Below are 24,103 nucleotides of genomic sequence, written 5' to 3'. Positions count from 1 at the left end.
GAGAAGGAGTGTATGTATTTGCAGCGCGAAATTAAAGAGGTGCGATCATACTAGCACTAAAGCTCCGGATCTCATCAGAACTCCGCAGTTAAGTGTGCTTGGGCAAGGGTGGTACTCGGATGGGTGACCACCTGGGAAGCCCTCGTGTTGCACCTATTTTTTTTCGGATGGGTTTTTCGACGTTACGCGCGAATGGAATTATAATCTGCTGGTTCATTTGCAAAGGTGAGTCACGGTGCCGAGGCATATTACTTGATATTAGAACGAGAAAGAGATATGCAGAGTGCAAGCACAAGGAAACAAATCACGGGAGGGGGGATGGAAGGAGAAAGAGTGTATGTATTTGCAGTGCAGAATGAAACATGAGGGATCATACCAGCACTAATGCAACGGATTCTATCAGAACTCCGCAGTTAAGGGTGTTTGGGAGAGAAAAGTACTCGGATGGGTGACCTCCTGCGAAGTCCTTATATTTCACCCATTTTCTTGGGAGGTCCTCGTTTTGCACCCATCATTTTGCAGATGACTCTTTCGACGTTACGCGCGACTTGATTTATTGTCCGCAGGTTTATACGCAAATTTGAGTCACGGCGCCGTGGCATTTTACTTGATATTATAACGAGCACGGGAGGTGCAACACGAGGGTAGTTAAGTGGCATCATACCAGCACTAATGCACTGGATCCCATCAGAACTCTGCAGTTAAGTGTGCTTGGGCGAGAGTAGTACTCGGATGGGTGACCTCTTGGGAAGTCCTCGTATCGCAACAATTTTTTTTCAGATGGGTCGTTCGACGTTACGCGCGACTGGAGCTATGGTCCGCTGGTTTATACGCAAATGTGAGTAAAAAATCAGGGGCATTTTTATCGATATTAGAACGAGAAGGAGAGGTGTAGTGTGAACTCACAAGGAAACAAATGATGGGAGGGGGGGAGGGAAGAAGGAGTGTATGTATTTTCAGCACGAAATTAAACAGGTGCGGTCACACCAACACAAATGCACCAGATCCCTTCAGAACTCCGAAGTTAAGTGTGCTTTGGCGAAAGTAGTACAATGATGGGTTACCTCCTGGGAAGTTCTCGTGCTGCACCCATTTTTTTTTTCAGATGTGCCGTTCGACGTTACGCGCGACTTTAATTATGGTCTACAGATTTATTCGCAAATGTGACTCACAGCGCCGTGGCATTTTACTTGATATTTGAACGAGAACGAGAGGTGCAGTGCGCACGCACAAGGAAACAAAAGACGGGAGGGGGAAGAAAGGAGAAGGAGTTTATGTATTTGCAGCGCAAAATTAAACTGGTGCGATCATACCAGCACTAATGCACCGGATCCCATCAGAACTCCGCAGTTAAGGGTGCTTGGGCGAGAGTAGTACTCGGATGGGTGACCTCCTGGGAAGTCCTCGTGTCGCACTAATTTTTTTTTTCAGACGGGTCGTTCGACGTTACGCGCGACTGGAACTAGGGTCCACTGGTTTATACGCAAATGTGAGTCAAGAAGCAGGGGCATTTTAATCGATATTAGAACGAGAAGGAGAGATGCAGAGTGCACGCACAAGGAAACAAATGACGGGAGGGGTGATGGAGGGAGAAAAAGTGTATGTATTTGCAGCGCAGAATAAAACATGAGCAATCATACCAGCACCAATGCAACAGATTCTATCAGAACTCCGCAAGTTAGGGGTGCTTGGGCGAGAGTAGCACTAGGATGGGTGACCTACTGCGAAGTCCTTATATTTCACCCATTTTCTTAGGAAGTCCTCGTGTTGCACCCATTTTTTTACAGATGATTCTTTCGACGATACGCGCGACTTGAATTATGGTCCTCAGGTTTATTCGCAAATGTGAGTCACGGCACTGTAGCATTTTACTTGATATTAGAACGGGCACGGGAGGTGCAGTGCGCACGCACAAGGAAACAAATGGCGGGAGGGGGAAGAAAGGAGAATAAGTTTATGTATTTGCAGCGCGAAATTAAACAGGTGCGGTCATAACAGCACTAGTGCACCAGATCCCATCAGAACTCCGCAGTTAAGTGTGCTTTGGCGAGATTAGTACTCGGATGGGTGACCTCCTAGGAAGTCCTCGTGTCGCACCAATTTTTTTTCAGACGGGTCGTTCGACGTTACGCGCGTCTGAAACTAGGGTCCGCTGGTTTATACGCAAATGTGAGTCAAGAAGCAGGGGCATTTTAATCGATATTAGAACGAGAATGAGAGGTGAAGTGTGAACGCACAAGGAAACAAATGATGGGAGGGGGAAGAAAGGAGAAGGAGTGTATGTATTTGCAGCGCGAAATTAAACAGGTGCGATCATACCAGCACTAAAGCCCCGGATCCCATCAGAACTCCGCAGTTAATTGTGCTTGGGTGAGGGTAGTACTCGGATGGGTGACCACCTGGGAAGCCCTCGTGTTGCACCTATTTTTTTTCGGATGGGTTGTTCGACGTTACGCGCGAATGGAATTATAATCCGCTGGTACATTTGCAAAGGTGAGTCACGGTGCCGGGGCATATTACTTGATATTAGAACGAGAAAAAGAGATGCAGAGTGCACGCACAAGGAAACAAATGACGGGAGGGGGGATGGAAGGAGGAAGAGTGTATGTATTTGCAGTGCAGAATGAAACATGAGGGATCATACCAGCACTAATGCAACGGATTCTATCAGAACTCCGCAGTTAAGGGTGCTTGGGTGAGAAAAGTACTCGGATGGGTGACCTCCTGCGAAGTCCTTATATTTCACCCATTTTCTTGGAGGTCCTCGTGTTGCACCCATCTTTTTGCAGATGATTCTTTCGACGTTACGCGCGACTTGATTTATGGTCCGCAGGTTTATTCGCAAATTTGAGTCACGGCGCCGTGGAATTTTACTTGATATTATAACGAGTACGGGAGGTGCAGTGCGCACGCACAAGGAAACAAATGACGGGAGGAGGAAGAAAAGAGAAGGAGTGTATGTATTTGAAGCGCAAAATTAAACAAGTGGCATCATACCAGCACTAATGCACTGGATCCCATCAGAACTCTGCAATTAAGTGTGCTTGGGCGAGAGTAGTACTCGGATGGGTGACCTCTTGAGAAGTCCTCGTATCGCAACAATTTTTTTTCAGATGGGTCGTTCGACGTTACGCGCGACTGGAACTATTGTCCGCTGGTTTATACGCAAATGTGAGTCAAGAATCAGGGGCATTTTTATCGATATTAGAACGAGAAGGAGAGGTGCAGTGTGAACGCACAAGGAAACAAATGATGGGAGGGGGGGAGGGAAGAAGGAGTGTATGTATTTTCAGCACGAAATTAAACAGGTGCGGTCACACCAGCACAAATGCACCAGATCCCATCAGAACTCCGAAGTTAAGTGTGCTTTGGCGAAAGTAGTACAATGATGGGTTACCTCCTGGGAAGTTCTCGTGTTGCACCCATTTTTTTTTTTCAGATGTGCCGTTCGACGTTACGCGCGACTTTAATTATGATCCGTAGGTTTATTCGCAAATGTGAGTCACGGCGCCGTGGCATTTTACTTGATATTTGAACGAGAACGAGAGGTGCAGTGCGCACGCACAAGGAAACAAATGACGGGAGGGGGAAGAAAGGAGAAGTAGTTTATGTATTTGCAGCGCGAAATTAAACTGTTACGATCATACCAGCACTAATGCACCGGATCCCATCAGAACTCAGAAGATAAGTGTGCTTGGGCGAGAGTGGTACTCGGATGGGTGACCTCCTTGGAAGTCCTCGTGTCGCACTAATTTTTTTTTTCAGACGGGTCGTTCGACGTTACGCGCGACTGGAACTAGGGTCCACTGGTTTATATGCAAATGTGAGTCAAGAAGCAGGGGCATTTTAATCGATATTAGAACGAGAAGGAGAGATGCAGAGTGCACGCACAAGGAAACAAATGACGAGAGGGGTGATGGAGGGAGAAAAAGTGTATGTATTTGCAGCGCAGAATGAAACATGAGCAATCATACCAGCACCAATGCAACGGATTCTATCAGAACTCCGCAAGTTAAAGGGTGCTTGGGCGAGAGTAGCACTAGGATGGGTGACCTCCAGCGAAGTCCTTATATTTCACCCATTTTCTTAGGAAGTCCTCGTGTTGCACCCATTTTTTTGCAGATGATTCTTTCGACGATACGCGCGACTTGAATTATGGTCCTCAAGTTTATTCGCAAATGTGAGTCACGGCACCGTAGCATTTTGCTTGATATTAGAACGAGCACGGGAGGTGCAGTGCGCACGCATAAGGAAACAAATGGCGGGAGGGGGAAAAAAGTAGAATGAGTTTAGGTATTTGCAGCGCGAAATTAAACAGGTGCGATCATAACAGCACTAATGCACCGGATCCCATCAGAACTCCGCAGTTAAGTGTGCTTGGGCGAGATTAGTACTCGGATGGGTGACCTTTTAGGAAGTCCTCGTGTCGCACCAATTTTTTTTCAGACGGGTCGTTCGACGTTACTCGTGTCTGGAAGTAGGGTCCGCTGGTTTATACGCAAATGTGAGTCAAGAAGCAGGGGCATTTTAATCGATATTAGAACGAGAATCAAAGGTGAAGTGTGAACGCACAAGGAAAAAAATGACGGGAGGGGGAAGAAAGGAGAAGGAGTGTATGTATTTGCAGCGCGAAATTAAACAGGTGCGATTATACCAGCATTAAAGCTTCGTATCCCGTCAGAACTCCGCAGTTAAGTGTCCTTGGGCGAGGGTAGTACTCGGATGGGTGACCACCTGGGAAGCCCTCGTGTTGCACCTATTTTTTTTCGGATGGGTTGTTCGACGTTACGCGCGACTGGAATTATAATCCGCCGGTTCATTTGCAAAGGTGAGTCACGGTGCCGGGGCATATTACTTTATATTAGAACGAGAAAGAGAGATGCAGAGTGCACGCACAAGGAAACAAATGACGGGAGGGGGGATGGAAGGAGAAAGAGTGTATGTATTTGCAGTGCAGAATGAAACATGAGGGATCATACCAGCACTAATGCAACGGATTCTATCAGAACTCCGCAGTTAAGGGTGCTTGGGCGAGAAAAGTACTCGGATGGGTGACCTCCTGCGAAGTCCTTATGTTTCACCCATTTTCTTGGGAGGTCCTCGTGTTGCACGCATCTTTTTGCAGATGATTCTTTCGACGTTATGCGTGACTTAATTTATGATCCGCAGGTTTATTCGCAAATTTGAGTCACGGCGCCGTGGCATTTTACTTGATATTATAACGAGTACGGGATGTGCAGTGCGCATGCACAAGGAAACAAATGACGGGTGGAGGAAGAAAAGAGAAGGAGTGTATGTATTTGAAGCGCAAAATTAAACAAGTGGCATCATACCAGCACTAATGCACTGGATCCCATCAGAACTCTGCAGTTAAGTGTGCTTGGGCGAGAGTAGTACTCGGATGGGAGACCACTTAGGAAGTCCTCGTATCGCAACAATGTTTTTTCAGATGGGTCATTCGACGTTACGCGCGACTGGAACTATGGTCCGCTGGTTTATACGCAAATGTGAGTCAAAAATCAGGGGCATTTTTATCGATATTAGAACGAGAAGGAGAGGTGCAGTGTGAACGCACAAGGAAACAAATGATGGAAGGGGGGGAGGGAAGAAGGAGTGTATGTATTTTCAGAACGAAATTAAACAGGTGCGGTCACACCAGCACAAATGCACCGAATCCCATCAGAACTCTGCAGTGAAGTGTGCTTTGGCGAAAGTAGTATAATGATGGGTTACCTCCTGGGAAGTTCTCGTGTTGCACCCATTTTCTTTTTTTCAGATGTGCCGTTCGACGTTACGCGCGACTTTAATTATGGTCCGCAGATTTATTCGCAAATGTGAGTCACGGCGCCGTGGTATTTTACTTGATATTTGAACGAGAACGAGAGGTGCAATGCGCACGCACAAGGAAACAAATGACGGGAGGGGGAAGAAAGGAGAAGGAATGTATGTATTTGCAGCGCGAAATGAAACAGGTGCGATCATACCAGCACTAATGCAACGGATTCTATCAGAAATCCATAGGTAAGGGTGCTTAGGCGAGAGTAGTACTAGCATGGGTTACTTCCTGCGAAGTCCTTATATTTGACCTATTTTCTTTTGAAGTCGTCGTGTTGCACCCATTTTTTTGCAGATGATTCTTTCGACGTTACGCGCGACTTGTATTATGGTCCTCAGGTTTATTCGCAAATGTGAGTCACGGCGCTGTAGCATTTTACTTGATATTAGAACGAGAACGGGAGGTGCAGTGCGCACGCACAAGGAAACTAATGACGGGAGGGGGAAGAAAGGGGAATGAGTTTATGTATTTGCAGCGCAAAATTAAACTGGTGCGATCATACCAGCACTAATGCACCGGATCCCATCAGAAGTCCGCAGTGAAGTGTGCTTGGGTGAGATTAGTACTCGGATGGGTGACCTCCTGGGAAGTCCTCGTGTCGCACCAATTTTTTTTCAGACGGGTCGTTCGACGTTACGTGCGTCTGGAGCTAGGATCCGCTGGTTTATACGCAAATGTGAGTCAAGAAGCATGAGCATTTTAATCGATGTTAGAACGAGAATGAGAGGTGAAGTGTGAACTCACAAGGAAACAAATGACGGGAGGGGGAAGAATGGAGAAGGAGTGTATGTATTTGCAGCGCGAAATTAAACAGGTGCGATCATACCAGCACTAAAGCTCCGGATCCCTTCAGAACCCCATAGTTAAGTGTGCTTGGGCGAGGGTAGTACTCGAATGGGTGACCACTTCGGAAGCCCTCGTGTTGCACCTATTTTTTTTCGGATGGGTTGTTCGACGTTACGCGCGAATGGAATTATAAACCGCTGGTTCATTTGCAAAGGTCAATCACGGTGCCGGGGCATATTACTTTATATTAGAACGAGAAAGAGAGATGAAGATTGCATGCACAAGGAAACAAATGACGGGATGAGGGATGGAAGGAGAAAGAGTGTATGTATTTGCTGTGTAGAATGAAACATGAGGGATCATACCAGTACTAATGCAACGGATTCTATCAGAACTCCACAGTTAAGGGTGCTTGGGCGAGAGTAGTACTTCGGATGGGTGACCAGTTGGGAAGTCCTCGTGTTGCACCCATTTTCTTGGGAGGTCCTCGTGTCGCACCCGTCTTTTTGCAGATGATTCTTTCGACGTTATGCTCGACTTGATTTATGGTCCGTAGGTTTATTCGCAAATGTGAGTCACGGCGCCGTGGCATTTTACTTGATATTAGAACGAGTACGGGAGATGCAGTGCGCACGCACAAGGAAACAAATGACGGGACGAGGAAGAAACGAGAATGAGTGTATGAATTTGGCGCAAAATTAAACAAGTGGCATCATACAAGCACTACTGCACTGGATCCCATCAGAACTCTGCAGTTAAGTGTGCTTGGGCGAGAGTAGTACTCGGATGGGTGACCTCTTGAGAAGTCCTCGTATAGCAATAATTTTTTTTCAGATGGGTCGTTCGACGTTACGCGCGACTGGAACTATTGTCCGCTGGTTTATACGCAAATGTGAGTCAAGAATCAGGGGCATTTTAATCGATATTAGAACGAGAAGGAGAGGTGCAGTGTGAACGCACAAGGAAACAAATGATGGGAGGGGGGGAGGGAAGAAGGAGTGTATGTATTTTCAGCACGAAATTAAACAGGTGCGGTCACACCAGCACAAATGCACTGGATCCCATCAGAACTCCGCAGTTAAGTGTGCTTTGGCGAAAGTAGTACAATGATGGGCTACTTCCTGGGAAGTTCTCGTGTTGCACCCATTTTATTTTTTTCAGATGTTCCGTTCGACATTACGCACGACTTTAATTATGGTGTCCGCAGATTTATTCGCAAATGTAAGTCACGGCGCCGTGGCATTTTACTTGATATTTGAACGAGAACAAGAGGTGTTGTGCGTACGCACAAGGAAACAAAAGACGGGAGGGGGAAGAAAGGAGAAGGAGTTTATGTATTTGCAGCGCGAAATTAAACGGGTGCGATCATACCAGCACTAATGCACCAGATCCCATCAGAACTCCGCAGTTAAGTGTGCTTGGGCGAGAGTAGTACTCGGATGGGTGACCTCTTGGTAAGTCCTCGTATCGCAACAATTTTTTTTCAGATGGGTCGTTCGACGTTACGCGCGACTGGAACTATGATCCGCTGGTTTATACGCAAATGTGAGTCAAGAATCAGGGGCATTTTAATCGATTTTAGAACGAGAAGGAGAGGTGCAGTGTGAACGCACAAGGAAACAAATGATGGAAGGGGGGAGGGAAGAAGGAGTGTATGTATTTTGAACACGAAATTAAACAGGTGCGGTCACACCAGCACAAATGCACCGGATCCCATCAGAACTCCGCAGTTAAGTGTGCTTTGGCGAAAGTAGTACAATGATGGGGTACCTCCTGGGAGGTTCTTGTGTTGCACCCATTTTCTTTTTTTCAGATGTGCTGTTCGACGTTACGCGCGACTTTAATTATGGTCCGCAGATTTATTTGCAAATATGAGTCACGGCGCCGTGGCATTTTACCTGATATTTGAACGAGAACGAGAGGTGCAGTGCGCACGCACAAGGAAACAAATGACGGGAGGGGGAAGAAAGGAGAAGGAGTTTATGTATTTGCAGCGCGAAATTAAACGGGTGCGATCATACCAGCACTAATGCACCGGATCCCATCAGAACTCCGCAGTTAAGTGTGCTTTGGCGAGAGTAGTACTCGGATGGGTGACCTCTTGGGAAGTCCTCTTGTCGCACCAATTTTTTTTCAGACGGGTCGTTCGACGTTATGCGCGACTGGAACTGGGGTCCACTGGTTTATACGCAAATGTGAGTCAAGAAGCAGGGGCATTTTAATCGATATTAGAACGAGAAGGAGAGGTGCAGTGCGAACGCATAAGGAAACAATTGATGGGAGGGGGAGGGAAGGAGAAGGAGTGTATGTATTTTCAGCACGAAATGAAACAGGTGCGATCATACCAGCACTAATGCAACGGATTCTATTAGAACTCCGTAGGTAAGGGTACTTGGGCGAGAGTAGTACTAGCATGGGTTACCTCATGCGAAGTCCTTATATTTCACCCATTTTCTTGTGAAGTTCTCGTGTTGCACCCATTTTTTTGCAGATGATTCTTTCGACGTTACGTGCGACTTGAATTATGGTCATCAGGTCTATTCGCAAATGTGAGTCACGACACCGTAGTATTTTACTTGATATTAGAACGAGCACGGGAGGTGCAGTGTGCACGCACAAGGAAACAAATGACGGGAGGGGGAAGAAAGGAGAAGGAGTTTATGTATTTGCAGCGCGAAATTAAATGGGTGCGATCAAACCAGCACTAATGCACTGGATCCCATCAGAACTCCGCAGTTAAGTGTGCTTGAGCGAGAGTAGTACTCGGATGAGTGACCTCCTGGGAAGTCCTTGTGTTGCACAAATTTTTTTTCAGACGGGTCGTTCGACGTTACGCACGACTTGAACTATGGTCCGCTGGTTTATACGCAAATGTGAGTCAAGAATAAGGGGTATTTTAATCGATATTAGAACGAGAAGGAGAGGTGCAGTGTGAACGCACAAGGAAACAAATGATGGGAGGGGGACAGGGAAGAAGGAGTGTATGTATTTTCAGCACGAAATTAAACAGGTGCGGTCACACCAGAACAAATGCACCGGATCCCATCAGAACTCCGCAGTTAAGTGTGCTTTGGCGAAAGTAGTACAATGATGGGTTACCTCCTGGGAAGTTCTCGTGTTGCACCCATTTTCTTTTTTTTTTCAGATGTGTCGTTCGACGTTACGCGCGACTTTAATTATGGTCCACAGATTTATTCGCAAATGTGAGTCACGGCGCCGTGGCATTTTACTAGATATTTGAACGAGAACGAGAGGTGCAGTGCGCACGCACAAGGAAACAAATGACGGGAGGGGGAAGAAAGGAGAAGGAGTGTATGTATTTTCCGCACGAAATGAAACAGGTGCGATCATACCAGCACTAATGCAACGGATTCTATCAGAACTCCGTAAGTAAGGGTGCTTGGGCGAGAGTAGTACTAGCATGGGTTACCTCCTGCGAAGTCCTTATATTTCACCTATTTTCTTGTGAAGTCCTCGTGTTGCACCCATTTTTTTGTAGATGATTCTTTCGACGTTACGCGCGACTTGTATTATGGTCCTCAGGTTTATTCGCAAATGTGAGTCACGGCGCTGTAGCATTTTACTTGATATTAGAACGAGAACGGGAGGTGCAGTGCGCACGCACAAGGAAACTAATGACGGGAGGGGGAAGAAAGGGGAATGAGTTTATGTATTTGCAGCACAAAATTAAACTGGTGCGATCATACCAGCACTAATGCACCGGATCCCATCAGAAGTCCGCAGTGAAGTGTGCTTGGGTGAGATTAGTACTCGGATGGGTGACCTCCTGGGAAGTCCTCGTGTCGCACCAATTTTTTTTCAGACGGGTCGTTCGACGTTACGTGCGTCTGGAGTTAGGATCCGCTGGTTTATACGCAAATGTGAGTCAAGAAGCAGGAGCATTTTAATCGATATTAGAACGAGAATGAGAGGTGAAGTGTGAACGCACAAGGAAACAAATGACGGGAGGGGGAAGAATGGAGAAGGAGTGTATGTATTTGCAGCGCGAAATTAAACAGGTGCGATCTTACCAGCACTAAAGCTACGGATCCCATCAGAACTCCGCAATTAATTGTGCTTGGGCGAGCGTAGTACTCGGATGGGTGACGACTTGGGAAGCCCTCGTGTTGCGCCTATTTTTTTTCGGATGGGTTGTTCGACGTTACGCGCGAATGGAATTATAAACCGTTGGTTCATTTGCAAAGATGAGTCACGGTGCCGGGGCATATTACTTGATATTAGAATGAGAAAAAGAGATGTAGAGTGCACGCACAAGGAAACAAACGACGGGAGGGGGGATGGGAGGAGAAAGAGTGTGTGTATTTGCAGTGCAGAATGAAACATGAGGGATCATACCAGCACTAATGCAACGGATTCTATCAGAACTCCGCAGTTAAGGGTGCTTGGGCGAGAAAAGTACTCGGATGGGTGACCTCCTGCGAAGTCCTTATATTTCACCAATTTTCTTGGGAGGTCCTCGTGTTGCACCAATCTTTTTGCAGATGATTCTTTCGACATTACGCGCGACTTGATTTATGGTCTGCAGGTTTATTCGCAAATGTGAGTCACGGCGCCGTGGCATTTTACTTGATATTAGAACGAGTACGGGAGGTGCAGTGCGCACGCACAAGGAAACAAATGACGGGAGGGGGAAGAAAAGAGAAGGAGTGTATCTATTTGCAGCGCGAAATTAAACAGTTGCGATCATATCAACACTAATGCACCGGATCCCATCAGAACTCCGCAGTTAAGTGTGCTTGGGCGAGAGTAGTACTCGGATGGGTGACCTCCTGGGAAGTCCTCGTGTCGCACCAATATTTTTTCAGACGGGTCGTTCGACGTTACGCGCGACTTGAACTAGGGTCCGCTGGTTTATACGCAAATGTGAGTCAAAAAGAATGGGCATTTTAATCGATATTAGAACGAGAAGGAGAGGTGCAGTGTGGACGCACAAGGAAACAAATTATGGGAGGGGGAGGGAAGGAGAAGGAGTGTATGTATTTTCAGCACGAAATGAAACAGGTGCGATTATACCAGCACTAATGCAACGGATTCTATCAGAACTCCGTAGGTAAGGGTGCTTTGGCGAGAGTAGTACTAGCATGGGTTACCTCCTGCGAAGTCCTTATATTTCACCCATTTTCTTAGGAAGTCCTCGTGTTCCACCCATTTTTTTGCAGATGATTCTTTCGACAATACGCGCGACTTGAAGTATGGCCCTCAGGTTTATTCGCAAATGTGAGTTACGGCACCGTAGCATTTTAATTGATATTAGAACGAGCACGGGAGGTGCAGTGCGCACGCACAAGGAAACAAATGACGGGAAGGGTAAGAAAGGAGAAGGAGTTTATGTATCAAGTAGAATGCTACAGCGCCGTGACTCACATTTGCGAATAAACCTGAGGACCATAATACAAGTCGCGCGTTACGTCGAGAGAATTATCTGCAAAAAAATTGGTGCAACACGAGGACTTCACAAGAAAATGGGTGAAATATAAGGACTTCGCAGGAGGTAACCCATGTTAGTACTACTCTCGCCCAAGCACCCTTACCTACGGAGTTCTGATGGGATCCGGGGCTTTAGTGCTGGTATGATCGCACCTCTTTAATTTCGCACCGCAAATACATACACTCCTCCTTTCTTCCCCCTCCCGTCATTTGTTTCCTTGTGCGTTCACACTTCACCTCTCATTCTCGACCCGTCTGAAAAAAAATTTGTGCGACACAAGGACTTCCCAAGAGGTCACCCATCCGAGCACTACTCTCGCCCAAGCACACTTAACTGTTGAGTTCTGATGGGATCCGTTGCATTAGTGCTGGTATGATCGCACCGGTCTAATTTCGCGCTGCAAATACATAAACTCCTTCTCCTTTCTTCCCCCTCCCGTCATTTGTTTCCTTGTGCGTGCGCACTGCACCTCATGTTCTCGTTCAAATATCAAGTAAAATGCCACGGCGCCGTGACTCACATTTGCGAATAAATCTGCGGACCATAATTAAAGTCGCACGTAACGTCGAACGGCACATCTGAAAAAAAGAAAATGGGTGCAATACGAGAACTTCCCAAGAGGTAACCCATCATTGTACTACTTTCGCCAAAGCACACTTAACTTCGGAGTTCTGATGGGATCCGGTGCATTTGTGCGGGTTTGACCGCACTTGTTTAATTTCGTGCTGAAAATACATACACTCCTTCTTCCCTCCCCCCCTCCCATCATTTGTTTCCTTGTGCGTTCACACTGCACCTCTCCTTCTCGTTCTAATTTCGATAAAAATGCCCCTAATTTTTTACTCACATTTGCGTATAAACCAGCGGACCATAGTTCCAGTCGCGCGTAACGTCGAACGACCCATCTGAAAAAAAATATTGCGATACGAGGACTTCCCAAAAGGTCACCCATCCGAGTACTACTCTCGCCCAAGCACACTTAACTGCAGAGTTCTGATGGGATCCAATGCGTTAGTGCTGGTATGATGCCACTTGTTTAATTTTGCGCTTCAAATACATACACTCCTTCTCTTTTCTTCCTCCTCCCGTCATTTGTTTCCTTGTGCGTGCGCACTGCACCTCCCGAACTCGTTATAATATTAAGTAAAATGGCACGGCGCCGTGACTCAAATTTGCGAATAAACCTGCGGATCATAAATCAAGTCTCGCGTAACATCGAAAGAATCATCTACAAAAAGATAGGTGCAACACGAAGACCTCCCAAGAAAATGAGAGAAATATAAGGACTTCGCAAGAGGTCACCCATCCGAGTACTTTTCTCACCCAAGCACCCTTAACTGCGGAGTTCTGATAGAATCCGTTGCATTAGTGCTGGTATGATCCCTCATGTTTCATTCTGCACTGCAAATACATAAACTCTTTCTCCTTCCATCCCCCTCCCGTCATTTGTTTCCTTGTGCGTGCACTCTGCATCTCTCTTTCTCCTTCTAATATCAAGTAATATGCCCCGGCACCGTGACTCACCTTTGCAAATGAACCAGCGAATAATAATTCCATTCGCGCGTAACGTCGAACAACCCATCCGAAAAAAAATAGGTGCAACACGAGGGCTTCCCAGGTGGTCACCCATCCGAGTACTACCCTCGCCCAAGCACACTTAACTGCGGAGTTCTGATGGGATCCGGAGCTTTAGTGCTGGTATGATCACACTTGTTTAATTTTGCGCTGCAAATACATACACTCCTTCTCCTTTCTTCCCCCTCCCGTCATTTGTTTCCTTGTGCATTCACACTTCACCTCTCATTCTCGTTCTAATATAGATTAAAATGCCCCTGCTTCTTGACTCACATTTGCGTATAAACCAGCGGACCCTAGTTCCAGACGTGCGTAACGTCGAACGACCCGTCTGAAAAAAAATTGGTGCGACAAGAGGACTTCCTAGGAGGTCACCCATCCGAGTACTAATCTCGCCCAAGCACACTTAACTGCGGAGTTCTGATGGGATCCGGTGCATTAGTGCTGTTATGATCGCACCTGTTTAATTTCGCGCTGCAAATACATAAACTCATTCCCCTTTCTTCCCCCTCCCGTGCTCGTTCTAATATCAAGTAAAATGCTACGGTGCCGTGACTCACATTTACGAATAAACCTGAGGACCATAATTCAAGTCGAGCATATCGTCGAAAGAATCATCTGCAAAAAAATGGGTGCAACACGAGGACTTCCTTAGAAAATGTGTCAAATATAAGGACTTCGCAGGAGGTAACCCATGCTAGTACTACTCTCGCCCAAGCACCCCTAACTTGCGGAGTTCTAATAGAATCCGTTGCATTGGTGCTGGTATGATCGCACCTGTTTCATTCTGCCCTGCAAATACATACAGTTTTTCTCCCTCCATCCCCCCTCCCATCATTTGTTTCCTTGTGCGTTCACACTGCACCTCTCATTCTCGTTCTAATATCGATTAAAATGCCCCTGCTTCTTGACTCACATTTGCGTATAAACCAGCGGACCCTTGTTCCAGTCGCGCGTAAAGTCGAACGACCTGTCTGAAAAAAAATTGGTGCGACACAAGGACTTCCCAAGAGGTCACCCATCCGAGTACTAATCTCGCCCAAGCACACTTAACTGCAGAGTTCTGATGGGATCCGGTGCACTAGTGCTGGTATGATCGCACTCGTTTAATTTCGCGCTGCAAATACATAAACTCCTTCTCCTTTCTTCCCCCTCCCGTCATTTGTTTCCTTGTGCGTGCGCACTACACCTCTCGTTCTCGTTCAAATATCAAGTAAAATGCCACGGCGCCATGACTCACATTTGCGAATAAATCTGCGGACCATAATTAAAGTCGCGCGTAATGTCGAACGGCACATCTGAAAAAAAGAAAATGGGTGCAACACGAGAACTTCCCACGAGGTAACCCATCATTGTACTACTTTCGCCAAAGCATACTTAACTGCAGAGTTCTGATGGGATCCGGTGCGTTTGTGCTGGTATGATCGCACCTGTTTAATTTTGCGCTGCAAATGCATAAACTCATTCCCCTTTCTTCCCCCTCCCATCATTTGTTTCCTTGTGCGTGTGCAGTGCACCTCCCGCCGAACGACCCGTCTGAAAAGAAAAATTAGTGCGATACGAGAACTTCCCAGGAGGTCACCCATCCGAGTACGACTCTCGCCCAAGCACACTTAACTGCGGAGTTCTGATGGGATCCGGTGCATTAGTGCTGGTATGATCGCACCTGTTTAATTTCGCGCTGCAAATACATAAACTACTTCTCCTTTCTTCCCCCTTCCGTCATTTGTTTCCTTGTGCATGCGCACTGCACCTCTCGTTCTCGTTCAAATATCAAGTAAAATGCCACAGCGTCGTGACTAGCATTTGCGAATAATTCTGCGGACCATAATGAAAGTCGCGCGTAACGTCGCACGGCACATCTGAAAAAAAGAAAATGGGTGCAACACGAGAACTTCCCATGAGGTAACTCATCATTGTACTACTTTCCTCAAAGCATACTTAACTGCGGAGTTCTGATGGGATCCGGTGCATTTGTGCTGGTGTGACCGCACCTGCTTAATTTCGTGCTAAAAATACATACACTCCTTCTTCCCTCCCCCCCTCCCATCATTTGTTTCCTTGTGCGTTCACACTGCACCTCTCCTTCTCGTTCTAATATCGATTAAAATGCCCCTGATTCTTGACTCACATTTGCGTATAAACAAGCGGACCATAGTTACAGACGCGCGTAACGTCGAACGACCCATCTAAAAAAAAAATTGTTGCGATACGAGGACTTCCCAAGAGGTCACCCATCCGAGTACTATTCTCTCCCAAGCACACTTACCTGCAGAGTTCTGATGGGATCCAGTGCATTAGTGCTGGTATGATGCCACTTGTTTAATTTTGCGCTTCAACTACATACACTCCTTCTCTTTTCTTCCTCATCCCGTCATTTGTTTCCTTGTGCGTGCGCACTGTACCTCCCGTACTCGTTTTAATATCAAGTTAAATGCCACGGCGTCGTGACTCACATTTGCGAATAAACCTGCTGACCATAAATCAAGTCGCGCGTAACGTCGAAAGAATCATCTGCAAAAAGACGGGTGCAACACGAGGACCTCCCAAGAAAATGGGTGAAATATAAGGACTTCGCAGGAGGTCACCCATCCGAGTACTTTTCTCGCCCAAACACCGTTAACTGCGGAGTTCTGATAGAATCCGTTGCATCAGTGCTGGTATGATCCCTCATGTTTCATTCTGCACTGCAAATACATACACTCTTTCTCCTCCCATCCTCCCTCCCGTCATTTATTTCCTTTTGCGTGCACTCTGCATCTCTCTTTCTCGTTCTAATATCAAGTAATATGCCCGGGCACCGTGACTCACCTTTGCAAATGAACCTGCAGTTTATAATTCCATTCGCGCGTAACGTCGAACAACCTATCCAAAAAAAAATAGGTGCAACACGAGGGCTTCCCAGGTGGACACCCATCCGAGTACTACTCTCGCCCAAGCACACTTAATTGCGGAGTTCTGATGGGATCCGGAGCTTTAGTGCTGGTATGATCGCACCTGTTTAATTTCGGGCTGCAAATACATACACTCCTTCTCCTTTCTTCCCCCTCCCGTCATTTGTTTCCTTGTGCGTTCACACTTTACCTCTCATTCTCGTTCTAATTTCGATTAAAATGCTCCTGTTTCTCGACACATATTTGCGTATAAACCAGCGGACCCTAGTTCCAGCCGCGCGTAACGTCGAACGACCCGTCTGAAAAAAAATTAGTGCGACACGAGGACTTCCCAGGAGGTCAACCATCCGAGTACTAATCTCGCCAAGCACACTTAACTGCGGAGTTCTGATGGGATCCGGGGCTTTAGTGCTGGTATGATCGCACCTGTTTAGTTTCACGCTGCAAATACATACACTCCTTCTCCTTTCTTCCCCCTCCCGTCATTTGTTTCCTTGTGCGTTCACACTTAACCTCTCATTCTCGTTCTAATATCGATTAAAATGCCCCTGCTTCTTGACTCACATTTGCGTATAAACCAGCGGACCCTAGTTCCAGACGAGCGTAACGTCGAACGACCCGTCTGAAAAAAAATTAGTGCGACACGAGGACTTCACAAGAAAATGGGTGAAATATAAGGACTTCGCAGGAGGTAACCCATGCTAGTACTACTCTCGCCCAAGCACCCTTACCTACGGAGTTCTGATAGAATCTGTTGCATTAGTACTGGTATGATCGCACCTGTTTCATTTCGTGCTGAAAATACATACACTCCTTCTCCTTCCCTCCCCCTCCCATAATTTGTTTCCTTGTGCGTCCACACTGCACCTCTCCTTCTCGTTCTAATATCGCTTAAAATGCCCCTTCTTTTTGACTCACATTTGCGTATAAACCAGCGGACCCTAGTTCAAGTCGCGCGTAACGTCGAACGACCCGTCTGAAAAAAAATTGGTGCGACACGAGGACTTCCCAGGAGGTCACCCATCCGAGTACTACTCTCACCCAAGCACTCTTAACTGCAGAGTTCTGATGGGATCCGGGGCTTTAGTGCTGGTATGATCGCACCTGTTTAGTTTCGCGCTACAAATACATACACTCCTTCTCCTTTCTTCCCCCTCCCGTCATTTGTTTCCTTGTGCGTTCACACTTCACCTCTCATTCTCGTTCTAATATCGATTAAAATGCCCCTGCTTCTTGACTCACATTTGCGTATAAACCAGCGAACCCTAGTTCCAGTCGCTCGTAACGTCGAACGACCCGTCTGAAAAATAATTGGTGCGACACGAGGACTTCCCAAGAGGTCACCCATCCGAGTACTAATCTCACCCAAGCACACTTCACTGCGGAGTTCTGATGGGATCCAGTGCATTAGTGCTGGTATGATCGCACGTGTTTAATTTGGCGCTGCAAATACATAAACTCATTCCCCTTTCTTCCCCCTCCCGTGATTTGTTTCCTTGTGCGTGCGCACTGCACCTCCCGTTCTAATTCTAATATCAAGTAAAATTCCACGGCGCCGTGACTCACATTTACGAATAAACCTGAGGACCAAAATTCAAGTCGCGCGTAACGTCGAACGACACATCTGAAAAAAAGAAAATGGGTGCAACACGAGAACTTCCCAGGAGGTAACCCATCATTGTACTACTTTCGCCAAAGCACACTTAACTGCGGAGTTCTGATGGGATCCGTTGCATTTGTGCTGGTGTGACCGCACCTGTTTAATTTCGTGCTGAAAATACATACACTCCTTCTTCCCTCCCCCCCTCCCATCATTTGTTTCCTTGTGCATTCACACTGCACCTCTCCTTCTCGTTCTAATTTCGATTAAAATGCCCCTGATTCTTGACTCACATTTGCGTATAAACCAGCGGACTATAGTTCCAGTCGCGCGTAACGTCGAATGACCCATCTGAAAAAAAATTGTTGCGATACGAGGACTTCCCAAGAGGTCACCCATCCGAGTACTACTCTCACCCAAGCACACTTAACTGCAGAGTTTTGATGCGATCCAGTGCATTAGTGTTGGTATGATGCCACTTTTTTAATTTTGCGCTTCAAATAAATACACTTCTTCTCTTTTCTTCCTTCTCCCGTCATTTATTTCCTTGTGCGTGCGCACTGCACCTCTCGTACTCGTTCTAATATCAAGTAAAATGCCACGGCGCCGTGACTCACATTTGCGAATAAACCTGCGGACCATAAATCAAGTCGCGCGTAACGTCGAAAGAATCATCTGCAAAAAGATGGGTGCAACACGAGGACCTCCCAAGAAAATGGGTGAAATATAAGGACTTCGCAGGAGGTCACCCATCCGAGTACTTTTCTCGCCCAAGCACCCTTAAATGCGGAGTTTTGATTGAATCCGTTGCATTAGTACTGGTATGATCCCTCATGTTTCATTCTGCACTGCAAATACATACACTCTTTCTCCTCCTATCCCCCCTCCCGTCATTTGTTTCCTTGTGCGTGCACTCTGCATCTCTCTTTCTCGTTCTAATATCAAGTAATATGCCCCGGCACCGTGACTCACCTTTGCAAATGAACCAGCGGTTTATAATTCCATTCGAACGTAACATCAAACAACCCATCCGAAAAAATATAAGTGCAACACGAGGGCTTCCCAGGTGGTCACCCATCCGAGTACTACTCTCACCCAAGCACACTTAACTGCAGAGTTCTGATGGGATCCGGAGCTTTAGTGCTGGTATGATCGCACCTGTTTAATTTTGCGCTGCAATTACATACACTCCTTCTCCTTTCTTCCCCCTCCCGTCATTTGTTTCCTTGTGCATTCACACTTCACCTCTCGTTCTCGTTCTAATATCGATTGAAATGCCCCTGCTTCTTTACTCACATTTGCGTATAAACCAGCGGACCCTAGTTCCAGACGCGCGTAACGTCGAAAGACCCGTCTGAAAAAAAATTGGTGCGACACGAGGACTTCCCAGGAGGTCACCCATCCGAGTACTAATCTCGCCCAAGCACACTTCATTGCGGAGTTCTGATAGGATCCAGTGCATTAGTGCTGGTATGATCGCACGTGTTTAATTTGGCGCTGCAAATATATAAACTCATTCCCCTTTCTTCCCCCTCCCGTCATTTGTTTCCTTGTGCGTGCGCACTGTACCTCCCGTTCTCGTTCTAATATCAAGTAAAATGCCACGGCGCCGTGACTCACATTTGCGAATAAACCTGAGGACCATAATTCAAGTCGCGCGTAACGTCGAACGACACATCTGAAAAAAAGAAAATGGGTGCAACACGTGAACTTCCTAGGAGGTAACCCATCATTGTACTACTTTCACCAAAGCACACTTAACTGCGGAGTTCTGATGGGATCCAGTGCATTTGTGCTAGTGTGACCGCACCTGTTTAATTTCGTGCTGAGAATACATACACTCCTTCTTCCCTCCCCCCCTCCCATCATTTGTTTCCTTGTGCGTTCACACTACACCTCTCCTTTTCGTTCTAATATCGATTAAAATGCCCTTGATTCTTGACTCACATTTGCGTATAAACCAGCGGACCATAGTTCCAGTCGCGCGTAACGTCGAACGACCCATCTGAAAAAAAAATATTGCGATACGAGGACTTCCTAAGAGGTCACCCATCCGAGTACTACTCTCGCCCAAGCACACTTAACTGCAGAATTCTGATGGGATCCAGTGCATTAGTGCTGGTATGATGCCACTTGTTTAATTTTGCGCTTCAAATACATACACGCCTTCTCTTTTCTTCCTCCTCCCGTCATTTGTTTCCTTGTGCGTGCGCACTGCACCTTCCGTACTCGTTCTAATATCAAGTAAAATGCCACGGCGCCGTGACTCACATTTGCGAATAAACCTGCGGACCATAAATCAAGTCGCGCGTAATGTCGAAAGAATCATCTGCAAAAAGATGGGTGCAACACGAGGACCTCCCATAAAAATGGATGAAATATAAGGACTTCGCAGGAGGTCACCTATCCGAGTACTTTTCTCGCCCAAGCACCCTTAACTGCGGAGTTCTGATAGAATCCGTTGCATTAGTGCTAGTATGATCCCTCATGTTTCATTCTGGACTGCAAATACATACACTCTTTCTCCTTCCATCCCCCCTCCCGTCATTTGTTTCCTTGTGCGTGCACTCTGCATCTCTCTTTCTCGTTCTAATATCAAGTAATATGCCCCGGCATCGTGACTCACCTTTGTAAATGAACCAGCGGTTTATAATTCCATTCGCGCGTAACGTCGAACAACCCATCCGAAAAAAATAGGTGCAACACGAGGGCTTCCCAAGTGGTCACCCATCCGAGTACTACGGTCGCCCAAGCACACTTAACTGCGGTGTTCTGATGGGATCCGGAGCTTTAGCGCTGGTATGATCGCACCTGTTTAATTTCGCGCTGCAAATACATACACCCCTTCTCCTTTCTTCCCCCTCCCGTCATTTGTTTCCTTGTGCGTTAACACTTCACCTCTTATTCTCGTTCTAATATCGATTAAAATGCCCCTACTTCTTGACTCACATTTGCGTATAAACTAGCGGACCCTAGTTCCAGACGCGCGTAACGTCGAAAGACCCATCTGAAAAAAAATTGGTGCGAGACGAGGACTTCCCAGGAGGTCACCCATCCGAGTACTAATCTCGCCCAAGCACACTTCACTGCGGAGTTCTGATGGGATCCGGTGCATTAGTGCTGGTATGATCGCACCTGTTTAATTTCGCGCTGCAAATACATAAACTCATTCTCCTTTCTTCCCCCTCCCATCATTTGTTTCCTTGTGCATGTGCACTGCACCTCCCGTTCTCGTTCTAATATCAAGTAAAATGCTACAGCGCCATGAATCACATTTACGGATAAACCTGAGGACCATAATTCAAGTCGCGCGTAACGTCGAAAGAATCATCTGCAAAAAAATGGGTGCAACACGAGGACTTCACAAGAAAATGGGTGAAATATAAGGACCTCGCAGGAGGTAATCCATGCTAGTACTACTCTCGCCCAAGCACCCTTACCTACGGAGTTCTGATAGAATCTGTTGCATTAGTGCTGGTATGATCGCACCTGTTTAATTCCGCGCTGCAAATACATACACTCCTTCTCCTTTCTTCCCCCTCCCGTCATTTGTTTCCTTGTGCGTGCGCACTGCACCTCTCGTTCTCGTTCAAATATCAAGTAAAATGCCACGGCGCCGTGACTCACATTTGCGAATAAATCTGCGGACCATAATTAAAGTCACGCGTAACGTCGAACGGCACATCTGAAAAAAAGAAAATGGGTGCAACACGAGAACTTCCCAGGAGGTAACCCATCATTGTACTACTTTCGCAAAGCACACTTAACTGCGGAGCTCTGATGGGATCCAGTGCATTTGTGCTGGTGTGACCGCACCTGTTTAATTTCGTGCTGAAAATACATACACTCTTTCTTCCCTCCCCCCCTCCCATCATTTGTTTCCTTGTGCGTTCACACTGCACCTCTCCTTCTCGTTCTAATATCGATTAAAATGCCCCTGATTCTTGACTCACATTTGCGTATAAACCAGCGGACCATAGTTCCAGTCGCGCGTAACGTCGAATGACCCGTCTGAAAAAAAATTTGTGCAACACGAGGACTTCCCAGGTGGTCACCCATCCGAGTACTACTCTCGCCCAAGCACACTTAACTGCAGTGTTCTGATGGGATCCAGTGCATTAGTGCTGGTATGATCGCACCCGTTTAATTCCGCACTGCAAATACATAAACTCCTTCTCCTTTCTTTCCCCTCCCGTCATTTGTTTCCTTGTGCGTGCGCACTGCACCTCCCGTGCTCATTCTAATATCAAGTAAGATGCAACGGCGCCGTGACTCACATTTGCGAATAAACCTGCAGACCATAAATCAAGTCGCGCGTATCATCGAAAGAATCATCTGCAAAAAAATAGGTATAACACGAGGACTTCCTAAGAAAATGGGTGAAATATAAGAACTTCGCAGGAAGTCACCCATCCTAGTGCTACTCTCGCCCAAGCACCCTTAACTTGCGGAGTTCTGATAGAATCCGTTGCATTAGTGCTACTATGATCCCTCATGTTTCATTCTGCACTGCAAATACATACACTCTTTCTCCTCCCATCCCCCCTCCCGTCATTTGTTTCCTTGTGCGTGCACTCTGCATCTCTATTTCTCGTTCTAATATCAAGTAATATGCCTCGGCACCGTGACTCACCTATGCAAATGAACCAGCGGTTTATAATTCCATTCGCGCGTAACGTCGAACAACCCATCCGAAAAAAAAATAGGTGCAACACGAGGGCTTCTCAGGTGGTGACCCATCCGAGTACTACTCTCGCCCAAGCACACTTAACTGCGGAGTTCTGATGGAATCCGGACCTTTAGTGCTGGTATGATCGCACCAGTTTAATTTCGTGCTGCAAATACACACACTCCTTCTCATTTCTTCCCCCTTCCGTCATTTGTTCCCTTGTGCGTTCACACTTCACCTCTCATTCTCGTTCTAATATCGATTAAAATGCCCCTGCTTCTTGACTCACATTTGCGTATAAACCAGCGGACCCTAGTTCCAGACGCGCGTAACGTCGAACGACCCGTTTGAAAAAAAATTGGTGCGACACGAGGACTTCCCAAGAGGTCACCCATCCGAGTACTATTCTCGCCCAAGAAGACTTCACTGCGGAGTTATGATGGGATCTGGTGCATTAGTGCTGGTATGATCGCACCTGTTAAATTTTGCGCTGCAAAAACATAAACTCATTCTCCTTTCTTCCCCCTCCCGTCATTTGTTTCCTTGTGCGTGCGCACTGCACCACCCGTTCTAGTTCTAATATCAAGTAAAATGCTGCAGCGCCGTGACTCACATTTGCAAATAAACCTCAGGACCATAATTCAAGTCGTGTGTAACGTCGAAAGAATCATCTACAAAAAAATGGGTGCAACACGAGGACTTCACAAGAAAATGGGTGAAATATAAGGACTTCGCAGGAGGTAACCCATGCTAGTACTACTCTCGCCCAAGCACCCTTACCTACGGAGTTCTGATAGAATCCGTTGCATTAGTGCTGGTATGATCGCACCTGTTTCAATTCGTGCTGAAAATACATACACTCCTTCTCCTTCCCTCCCCCTCCCATCAATTGTTTCCTTGTGCGTTCACACTGCACCTCTCTTTCTCGTTGTAATATCGATTAAAATGGGTGCTGAAAATACATACATAATTAAAGTCGCGCGTAACGTCGAACGACACATCTGTTTAATTTTGCACTGCAAATACATAAACTCATTCCCCTTTCTTCCCCCTCCCGTCATTTGTTTCCTTGTGCGTGCGCACTGCACCTCCCGTTCTCGTTCTAATATCAAGTAAAATGCTACAGCGCCGTGAATCACATTTGCGAATAAACTTGAGGACCATAATTCAAGTCGCGCGTAATGTCGAAAGAATCATCTGCAAAAAAGTGAGTGCAACACGAGGACTTCACAAGAAAATGGGTGAAATATAAGGACTTTGCAGGAGGTAACCCATGCTAGTAGTACTCTCGCCC

General features: G+C 46.6%; 8 non-coding genes and 46 pseudogenes across 8 annotated transcripts; 27 read left to right on the top strand and 27 right to left on the bottom strand.

Annotated features, from left to right (window-relative positions):
• Positions 1–37: 37 nt before the first annotated feature.
• Positions 38–156, top strand: LOC148246526 (5S ribosomal RNA; annotated as a pseudogene).
• Positions 157–651: 495 nt separating this feature from the next.
• On the top strand, positions 652–769 carry LOC148246525 (5S ribosomal RNA; annotated as a pseudogene).
• Positions 770–973: 204 nt separating this feature from the next.
• LOC148246524 (5S ribosomal RNA) lies at positions 974–1,092 on the top strand (annotated as a pseudogene).
• A 207-nt stretch (positions 1,093–1,299) lies between these two features.
• Positions 1,300–1,418, top strand: LOC148246523 (5S ribosomal RNA). Its single transcript, XR_015814683.1, has one exon. It is a non-coding gene; the product is annotated as a 5S ribosomal RNA (ribosomal RNA).
• A 563-nt stretch (positions 1,419–1,981) lies between these two features.
• Positions 1,982–2,100, top strand: LOC148246522 (5S ribosomal RNA; annotated as a pseudogene).
• A 205-nt stretch (positions 2,101–2,305) lies between these two features.
• On the top strand, positions 2,306–2,424 carry LOC148246521 (5S ribosomal RNA). Its single transcript, XR_015814614.1, has one exon. It is a non-coding gene; the product is annotated as a 5S ribosomal RNA (ribosomal RNA).
• Positions 2,425–2,630: 206 nt separating this feature from the next.
• On the top strand, positions 2,631–2,749 carry LOC148246520 (5S ribosomal RNA; annotated as a pseudogene).
• Positions 2,750–2,984: 235 nt separating this feature from the next.
• LOC148246519 (5S ribosomal RNA) lies at positions 2,985–3,102 on the top strand (annotated as a pseudogene).
• A 204-nt stretch (positions 3,103–3,306) lies between these two features.
• LOC148246518 (5S ribosomal RNA) lies at positions 3,307–3,425 on the top strand (annotated as a pseudogene).
• A 208-nt stretch (positions 3,426–3,633) lies between these two features.
• LOC148246517 (5S ribosomal RNA) lies at positions 3,634–3,752 on the top strand (annotated as a pseudogene).
• Positions 3,753–4,316: 564 nt separating this feature from the next.
• On the top strand, positions 4,317–4,435 carry LOC148246516 (5S ribosomal RNA; annotated as a pseudogene).
• Positions 4,436–4,640: 205 nt separating this feature from the next.
• LOC148246515 (5S ribosomal RNA) lies at positions 4,641–4,759 on the top strand (annotated as a pseudogene).
• A 206-nt stretch (positions 4,760–4,965) lies between these two features.
• LOC148246514 (5S ribosomal RNA) lies at positions 4,966–5,086 on the top strand (annotated as a pseudogene).
• Positions 5,087–5,320: 234 nt separating this feature from the next.
• On the top strand, positions 5,321–5,438 carry LOC148246513 (5S ribosomal RNA; annotated as a pseudogene).
• A 204-nt stretch (positions 5,439–5,642) lies between these two features.
• Positions 5,643–5,761, top strand: LOC148246512 (5S ribosomal RNA; annotated as a pseudogene).
• Positions 5,762–6,324: 563 nt separating this feature from the next.
• LOC148246511 (5S ribosomal RNA) lies at positions 6,325–6,443 on the top strand (annotated as a pseudogene).
• Positions 6,444–6,648: 205 nt separating this feature from the next.
• Positions 6,649–6,767, top strand: LOC148246510 (5S ribosomal RNA; annotated as a pseudogene).
• Positions 6,768–7,327: 560 nt separating this feature from the next.
• Positions 7,328–7,445, top strand: LOC148246509 (5S ribosomal RNA; annotated as a pseudogene).
• Positions 7,446–7,649: 204 nt separating this feature from the next.
• On the top strand, positions 7,650–7,768 carry LOC148246508 (5S ribosomal RNA; annotated as a pseudogene).
• Positions 7,769–7,979: 211 nt separating this feature from the next.
• LOC148246507 (5S ribosomal RNA) lies at positions 7,980–8,098 on the top strand (annotated as a pseudogene).
• Positions 8,099–8,301: 203 nt separating this feature from the next.
• LOC148246506 (5S ribosomal RNA) lies at positions 8,302–8,420 on the top strand (annotated as a pseudogene).
• A 209-nt stretch (positions 8,421–8,629) lies between these two features.
• Positions 8,630–8,748, top strand: LOC148246505 (5S ribosomal RNA; annotated as a pseudogene).
• A 559-nt stretch (positions 8,749–9,307) lies between these two features.
• LOC148246504 (5S ribosomal RNA) lies at positions 9,308–9,426 on the top strand (annotated as a pseudogene).
• A 204-nt stretch (positions 9,427–9,630) lies between these two features.
• Positions 9,631–9,749, top strand: LOC148246503 (5S ribosomal RNA; annotated as a pseudogene).
• Positions 9,750–10,315: 566 nt separating this feature from the next.
• On the top strand, positions 10,316–10,434 carry LOC148246502 (5S ribosomal RNA; annotated as a pseudogene).
• Positions 10,435–10,639: 205 nt separating this feature from the next.
• On the top strand, positions 10,640–10,758 carry LOC148246501 (5S ribosomal RNA; annotated as a pseudogene).
• A 560-nt stretch (positions 10,759–11,318) lies between these two features.
• LOC148246500 (5S ribosomal RNA) lies at positions 11,319–11,437 on the top strand (annotated as a pseudogene).
• A 669-nt stretch (positions 11,438–12,106) lies between these two features.
• LOC148246499 (5S ribosomal RNA) lies at positions 12,107–12,225 on the bottom strand (annotated as a pseudogene).
• A 111-nt stretch (positions 12,226–12,336) lies between these two features.
• LOC148246498 (5S ribosomal RNA) lies at positions 12,337–12,455 on the bottom strand (annotated as a pseudogene).
• A 209-nt stretch (positions 12,456–12,664) lies between these two features.
• Positions 12,665–12,783, bottom strand: LOC148246497 (5S ribosomal RNA; annotated as a pseudogene).
• A 203-nt stretch (positions 12,784–12,986) lies between these two features.
• Positions 12,987–13,104, bottom strand: LOC148246496 (5S ribosomal RNA; annotated as a pseudogene).
• Positions 13,105–13,340: 236 nt separating this feature from the next.
• On the bottom strand, positions 13,341–13,459 carry LOC148246495 (5S ribosomal RNA; annotated as a pseudogene).
• A 205-nt stretch (positions 13,460–13,664) lies between these two features.
• LOC148246494 (5S ribosomal RNA) lies at positions 13,665–13,783 on the bottom strand. Its single transcript, XR_015815813.1, has one exon. It is a non-coding gene; the product is annotated as a 5S ribosomal RNA (ribosomal RNA).
• Positions 13,784–13,988: 205 nt separating this feature from the next.
• Positions 13,989–14,107, bottom strand: LOC148246493 (5S ribosomal RNA; annotated as a pseudogene).
• Positions 14,108–14,631: 524 nt separating this feature from the next.
• On the bottom strand, positions 14,632–14,750 carry LOC148246492 (5S ribosomal RNA; annotated as a pseudogene).
• A 209-nt stretch (positions 14,751–14,959) lies between these two features.
• Positions 14,960–15,078, bottom strand: LOC148246491 (5S ribosomal RNA; annotated as a pseudogene).
• A 117-nt stretch (positions 15,079–15,195) lies between these two features.
• LOC148246490 (5S ribosomal RNA) lies at positions 15,196–15,314 on the bottom strand. Its single transcript, XR_015815901.1, has one exon. It is a non-coding gene; the product is annotated as a 5S ribosomal RNA (ribosomal RNA).
• Positions 15,315–15,523: 209 nt separating this feature from the next.
• LOC148246489 (5S ribosomal RNA) lies at positions 15,524–15,642 on the bottom strand (annotated as a pseudogene).
• A 205-nt stretch (positions 15,643–15,847) lies between these two features.
• On the bottom strand, positions 15,848–15,965 carry LOC148246488 (5S ribosomal RNA; annotated as a pseudogene).
• A 561-nt stretch (positions 15,966–16,526) lies between these two features.
• LOC148246487 (5S ribosomal RNA) lies at positions 16,527–16,645 on the bottom strand. Its single transcript, XR_015814939.1, has one exon. It is a non-coding gene; the product is annotated as a 5S ribosomal RNA (ribosomal RNA).
• A 205-nt stretch (positions 16,646–16,850) lies between these two features.
• On the bottom strand, positions 16,851–16,968 carry LOC148246486 (5S ribosomal RNA; annotated as a pseudogene).
• Positions 16,969–17,527: 559 nt separating this feature from the next.
• On the bottom strand, positions 17,528–17,646 carry LOC148246485 (5S ribosomal RNA). The gene has a single exon (XR_015815178.1). It is a non-coding gene; the product is annotated as a 5S ribosomal RNA (ribosomal RNA).
• A 205-nt stretch (positions 17,647–17,851) lies between these two features.
• Positions 17,852–17,970, bottom strand: LOC148246484 (5S ribosomal RNA; annotated as a pseudogene).
• A 209-nt stretch (positions 17,971–18,179) lies between these two features.
• LOC148246483 (5S ribosomal RNA) lies at positions 18,180–18,298 on the bottom strand (annotated as a pseudogene).
• An 883-nt stretch (positions 18,299–19,181) lies between these two features.
• Positions 19,182–19,300, bottom strand: LOC148246482 (5S ribosomal RNA). Its single transcript, XR_015815084.1, has one exon. It is a non-coding gene; the product is annotated as a 5S ribosomal RNA (ribosomal RNA).
• Positions 19,301–19,505: 205 nt separating this feature from the next.
• On the bottom strand, positions 19,506–19,624 carry LOC148246481 (5S ribosomal RNA; annotated as a pseudogene).
• A 209-nt stretch (positions 19,625–19,833) lies between these two features.
• On the bottom strand, positions 19,834–19,952 carry LOC148246480 (5S ribosomal RNA; annotated as a pseudogene).
• A 204-nt stretch (positions 19,953–20,156) lies between these two features.
• Positions 20,157–20,274, bottom strand: LOC148246479 (5S ribosomal RNA; annotated as a pseudogene).
• Positions 20,275–20,834: 560 nt separating this feature from the next.
• On the bottom strand, positions 20,835–20,953 carry LOC148246478 (5S ribosomal RNA; annotated as a pseudogene).
• A 205-nt stretch (positions 20,954–21,158) lies between these two features.
• Positions 21,159–21,277, bottom strand: LOC148246477 (5S ribosomal RNA). The gene has a single exon (XR_015814888.1). It is a non-coding gene; the product is annotated as a 5S ribosomal RNA (ribosomal RNA).
• A 563-nt stretch (positions 21,278–21,840) lies between these two features.
• LOC148246476 (5S ribosomal RNA) lies at positions 21,841–21,958 on the bottom strand (annotated as a pseudogene).
• Positions 21,959–22,162: 204 nt separating this feature from the next.
• On the bottom strand, positions 22,163–22,281 carry LOC148246475 (5S ribosomal RNA; annotated as a pseudogene).
• A 562-nt stretch (positions 22,282–22,843) lies between these two features.
• On the bottom strand, positions 22,844–22,962 carry LOC148246474 (5S ribosomal RNA; annotated as a pseudogene).
• A 205-nt stretch (positions 22,963–23,167) lies between these two features.
• LOC148246473 (5S ribosomal RNA) lies at positions 23,168–23,286 on the bottom strand (annotated as a pseudogene).
• Positions 23,287–24,103: the final 817 nt, after the last annotated feature.

This window comes from Carica papaya, chromosome 8 (assembly GCF_054855325.1).
Source record: "Carica papaya isolate Zhongbai chromosome 8, ASM5485532v1, whole genome shotgun sequence".
In the NCBI taxonomy this organism is placed as follows: domain Eukaryota; kingdom Viridiplantae; phylum Streptophyta; class Magnoliopsida; order Brassicales; family Caricaceae; genus Carica; species Carica papaya.
Note: the sequence above shows the minus strand (reverse complement) of the source record. Positions and strands in the feature narration are given on the sequence as shown.